The following is a 6,189-nucleotide window of genomic DNA, read 5'->3' as shown; positions in this document are numbered from 1 at the left end:
AGTTCAGAAACTTACCTCTGAAAATGGAGGTCGTGAGGATGATTGAGAGCAACTGGGCTTGAATGAATGATCTCAATAGCTTCCCTGAGACTCAATGATGCTAACTGAATGCTTATTGGAGCTTGAATCCTCCTGAATTGCTCTATGGACCTCCCTCGATTTCAGCTTCAAGTGAACATGGAGGTTGTTGAATTTGGGAGTTACAGATGAGCTGCAGCCATCTGGTTAGCTTCACTATGACCTGAGGAGTGTGCCTGGATGATTGGCTTGGCTCAGAACCTCCTGAATTACTCCATGGACCTCCAACTGCAAATGCTCCAAAGTGAGAGCAACAATGGCGTTCCTCCACTTACAGAAGTGATCCAGGTGCTTGGATCACCTCAAATGACCTCCCTTAAGATGTTAGAATGTTCACTTCCCAAAGATGAGCTCTGGTTTGAAGAAATCGATTCTTCTTGCCAAAGAACTTTGAAAAACAATGAACATGAGAAGAGAAAGAGAAAGCAAGGAATATGGTTGCTTTGGTGTGTTTTTCTACTGAATTATGCTCTCCTATTTATAGGCAAATGTCTCAGTACTGAGTGAGAGAGTGAGCTTGCTTAGTGAAGCAAGTTTGGTTTCTTAGCCATGAAGAAATTTCAAAGAATATCCAAGTGTGATCATTGCATTTTCGAGCCACCTCCCCTATCCATTGATTCTATCTGATCTTAGGGGACAATTCAGATGCAAAGTGAGCTCCAATTGGTTGATGAGAAGATTCCTTGGGTGATTCATCAATTTGCCATAAATTCACAAAAGTAATCATTACATAATCACATGTTCTTGTTTTAGGAATCTTCTTCAATTATCATGGCATGGTGAAAATGAATGCATGGCATGTTTTCAGATGTGTTATGGGTCGTGTAGCATCCATTAGTGAAGCAAAATGCACAAAATTGCAAAGTTCCAATTTGCACATGACCTATAATTTTACTTCATGAGGCCAACTTTGAACAAGCATAACTCCTAGCTCAAATTGAATTTGGAGAAGGTTGAACACAATTTGGAAAGCCCTAAACATCTACTTCAAATCATTAGTTTATGTCTTCTTCAGAATCATTTGGGAAATTTGTGAAAAATGAGCCCAAAGTTGGATGAAAACTAGGTTAAAACACTTAGAAAAATTTCTAAGTGTTTATGACCTAAACTTCAAAATTTCCAAAACTTCATAAATGGTTGATCTTTTGAAAAAAGTTCCTTTGTAAGATGTTGTTTTATTTTGCAAGATCTACAACTTTCATGTTGGAAGTTTTTTGAGTTGTGTAGGTGAAATTTTGAGTTCTCACCATGCCTTCAAAAACCCTAATTCCCGACTTTTTGCTCCTTGATGAATTTCTTTGAATTTCTTTGGTCAAATGACTTTAACATCCATATATTGATGATATTGATCTTTGAAAGTCATTTTTTGACCAAAAACCTTAAAAGTCAATGATGATCCCACACAGTTGACTTTTCCTGACAAAGTGAATTTTTTGGGCTTTTGTGTAGAAATAAGATCTTTTCCTCAAATGAATGGTGTAAATGGATTATATTGAGGTAGTAGAGATTATTGAATCATGTCTTGAGTTTTGGATCCATGCCCTGATTAAAAGTCAACTATCTTGGTGAATTAGGTCAAAAACCCTAATTGTCGACCAGAGGACAATGATGACTGTAGACTTTGAACTGAGGTGTAATGTCCAGTGGATCTTGTTATATGAGTTGTTTGAAGATGATTGATGTCTTTGAATGGTCCCTTAGGGCTTTTTAGGGTTTCCCAAAGGTGATCCCTGATTTTAGTCCTTGATAGGCTCCAAACCCTAGTCTGTTGATCTGAGTAATCCTGTACTTAGATGACTGGGTGTCTTAATCAATAATAGGTGTAATAATGAGGCTTTTGAGTCTTATGATTGTATTAGAGACTAATCCCTCTATTGATTGATCCTTTGCCTGAGTTTTCTTGTCTTTGAACACCCTTGATTGAATGTTATGCTGTTCTGGATACTTGCCTCGACTTGATGAAAAATCCTGAAGATATGTCATCTCAGGGGGGGCAAAAATTAGGGTATGACAGTTCTATATTCAGTGGGAGCAATATTTAGTGGATACACCCATATTTTTAATATATATTTTTCCACAATTTCAAAACAAAAAAAGTTTTGATATTCAGCCCGACAATTCTACTTGCGAATTCATATTTAAATTTTTTAAAAATGAATATCAATTCTAAAATATTGAATTTTTAAGTTTTAAAAATTATATTTATTTCAGCAATTTAGAAATCTAAATTTGTTGAAAATTATATTTATTTTTGTCTTGTCTTAATTTAAAATTGACATTTTTTTCAGGAATAGAGATAAAATTGAAGATATACGAGCTTGAATTTTTCCAGAAGTCAAATTAGCATCTAATTCAGTTTGAATTAGGCCTCAAACCTTAATGGATCGTGTATATGTCATGTTTTTGTAAATGGGCCTAAAACCCACCAACCATAGATATTGAGTTTTTGTCAGGTATCTCATAACTTGCACCTCCCACTTCTACATGTTCTTTTTTTCTTCAATTTTTTCTTTTTAATATTGACATTTAAAAGATTTTACAATTAAAAAAAATTTAAATCTCTCAATTTTACCAAAATTCAATACAAATAAAGAAAATATATGGGTTAATAGTAGTTCACCCCCTGTAATGTTAGCGAATTTCGCTTTTCCCCCCTCCATGCCTTTTGGCAACGGTTTTTTCAAAAAAACCGTTGCCAAAACCTGCCTTTGGCAACAGTAGGTGGGTAAACCAAAACACGCTCATATTACAGGGGGGTAAACTACTATTAACCCAAAATATATTAAGTGAACAAATGTACCGCATATATCAAGTGAACAAAGCAATCAGTTGCATTTTTACCATAATATTTTAAATGTAAACTAAAATGATGTTTTTTATATATTTTTTTTATTTTCCATTAAGATATAATCAATTAAAGAAAAGGAAAATCGATAAATTAGTGGTTGGTTGTGAGAGAGATTAAAAAACAACGATATTTCAATGGTTAAGTGTCTTTTTCACTTGTATTAGTCTTTTACATGTCTTTTGACACGACATTCATAAGTTTAAGGGATCGCTTCTTCCACCCTAAATGAATTAATCCTGAATACATAATATAGTCAAAATCCCTAATACAAATACTAAAATATTTTACCAAAATATTAGACCCCTCTATTCCTTCACTGTTTCATGTACTAAAATATTGTTCGTGCCTCAGTAAGAATGACATCTACAATGTCCCTCCCAAGAGAGCCTTTTGAAAATACTCCTCTGACTATACTTGCTCGCACAAGATTAATAATATGACGACATGTAGGCAACATATCAATAATATGATCTGCCCTAGTCTGCCCCTTCTCTAATTTTTCCTGTTGAGCTTGTTTAGGTGGATCTCCCGAAGCATTTAATGTCATATAAGAATGTGACATTCTATAATACTACTAGATGGAGTTGTATGCAAAGCTCCTGTTCCTAGGCGCTACGGTACCTCATGCTTTAGGTATTAATTTATTAAGGAAATCATCATACCTCGCATATACTTTTATGCGAACCATAGTAGGAAGAGCAGAAGCAGAAGGATTTCTTTGAACATATTGCATGTACCTGAACTGACGCATAATGCGCTCAGGAAAATGTGGATAAATTATACGTGTCCCGCATGCAAAATATCCAGAGTAAAAGGCTATCTCATCTAAGAGGCACTTATGACGGTGATCGTTGAACGCCTAAAACTGTATATCATATATTGTTGTGCGGTTAAGATACACTTTGAAGGGATCAGTCATTTGATTCCTTCTGAGCAGGACGAATCCATAAGTACATGGCATATCCTTAATATATGTATTAACATAAGACCACCCATATATGCCTGGTAAGTGCTGGATGAACCCTGCTTGAAAATGGTGCATATGAATTATTAATAATGGCGTACCACGAGTCTTATGAAAATGGTACAAATGCTTATAGATGTCATATGTTTTGTCTTCCACATACAACTTTTATCTAACTTAGAGTATAGGTAGACCAATACAAGAGGCCCTCCACTTGTACTCATGAATTTGCTTCAAGTCAACAAAGTATCAGAGGTAAATCACATCCACGTAATAGGCACTCTTGTTCACAAATATGGACGTGCCAACCAAGTATAATATATATGCTCTCAATGCATATTCTATATGCTGCATAACCTGCTCATCATAATCATTGGTCTGGTCTGGCGTTGTCAAGTGTTGTGCATGCAACCTCTCCAAGAATCTAAACCTAGCATGATTCCTCCGGGTGTCTTTATCTCCTCCAAGGAATCCCCTAGGTTAGCTCCCAAATAGGTCCCCATCATCTCCAGTGCCTCATCTCTGATAATCTTGGAGTGGTCTAATAGTTTTTCCTTGAGCGGAAGATGCAGTAGGCATGACACATCGTCTTGTGTGATGGACATATCACCATGTGGAATATGAAAAATGATGTCTCAGGGCCCCATCTCTCAACGAATGCTGACAACATACCATTTTTAATAGTAAAATAACTAGTCTTGCTTCCCATATAGCTATATCACATCGTGAAACCACTGCTCTTGAGGCTGATGCAGTCTCGCAATCTCTCAACCATGGTTGATGCATTTTAGTGCATCACAGAACTGCAGAAAAATAAATCATCATCACAAACTTCAAATAATATTACACATGTGTTTCAAAGAATAAATACATATGAGTTTTACCTCTCCATCCCGCATATTCCTCTAAGCATAGTCTGAATATAGAGGCATCAATGATAAGTCGTGCGAGACTCCTCCAAACTCCTCAAGAATGACATCAACCTGGACCGGTGGAGATTCTGGAGCATCAGAAGGTGACACATGCCTCCTCTGGGAAGTAGAAGTTGGAGATGCATGAACCCCACAAGTGTTGGAACAAGTTTGGTTCTGCAACTATCTTTAAATTTTGATGATAACAAAGCTTGATATATATATATATATATATATATATATATATATATATATATATATATATATATATATATATATATATATATATATATATATATATATATATAACAATTTTGTACTCTAACTATGATGTTAAGTGCGCATATTAAAGAAAGCAGATTCTGACTTTGGAGAAGTCAACTATAGAAGAACCATAGTCTGAATCTATGCAAAATCTAAAGATTGGAAAAGTCTTAAGCAAGCAGACTCTGAACTATAGACGCATTCTGAACCAAAGAAAGAAAGAGAAGTTCTGAAGATAGAGACTCTTGAAGGTTCAAAGAAACACAAGAAATGAGAGTTTGAATTTGGTTCCTAGATTTAAAGCTTTTTCGTTAACCCAAAGACATACATTACAATGCTAACAATGATAAAAACACAAGTATTTTATCCTGATTCGCCGTTAACTAGGCTACCTCCAGTCCACCCACCAAAGTGATTTCGCCTTATTAACAAAGATTTAATCTACTAATCAAAATATTTGATTACAACAACAAAGACTACCTATCAATGTGACTTTAAACAACTCATTTGAAAAGTTTATCGCTTATTTTTATAACATTGTATACCTTGTATACCTTGGAAGTAGACACTAGGTTCGATAGAAAATGATTAAGTCATTAATCTTAAACCATTAATATATTATGACTTACTTACAATAATGCCTCTATTTGATCTTGACAGTCTGTAATAACAAACTCTCATCAATAACATTTTTTTATCATAAAAAGAAAAAACTAAATTCCACCTAATATTTATCAGTAGTTACATACTTATCTCAGAGAAAGAGAAAAAAACCAGATGATCATGAATTAAGTAGTCTTGGTTGCTATATTTTCACCTGCATATCGTGTCTACATTTTACTTTATGGTGATGTGAAGAAAAAGCAACAGGAAGAATTAAAATGTAAGAGGTTCTTAATTACTTACCTCTCGAAGAAAAATTTCCACTTGATTCAACAAGTTGTGATGCATATAGATTCCAGTCGAGAAAAGATGACAACTACTACTAAAATTGGCTTTGTTAATATGCCATCGTAATAGAAGGTGTCATCTCTCCTGCGACTGAAGTCTCTAAACATTTTCTTTCTTAATGTATATAAACCTTCTCAATGCAGATATGTTTTTATTGCTCAAATGAGTTAAGG

Source organism: Vicia villosa, linkage group LG2, assembly GCF_029867415.1.
Source record: "Vicia villosa cultivar HV-30 ecotype Madison, WI linkage group LG2, Vvil1.0, whole genome shotgun sequence".
Taxonomy (NCBI): domain Eukaryota; kingdom Viridiplantae; phylum Streptophyta; class Magnoliopsida; order Fabales; family Fabaceae; genus Vicia; species Vicia villosa.
Note: the sequence above shows the minus strand (reverse complement) of the source record.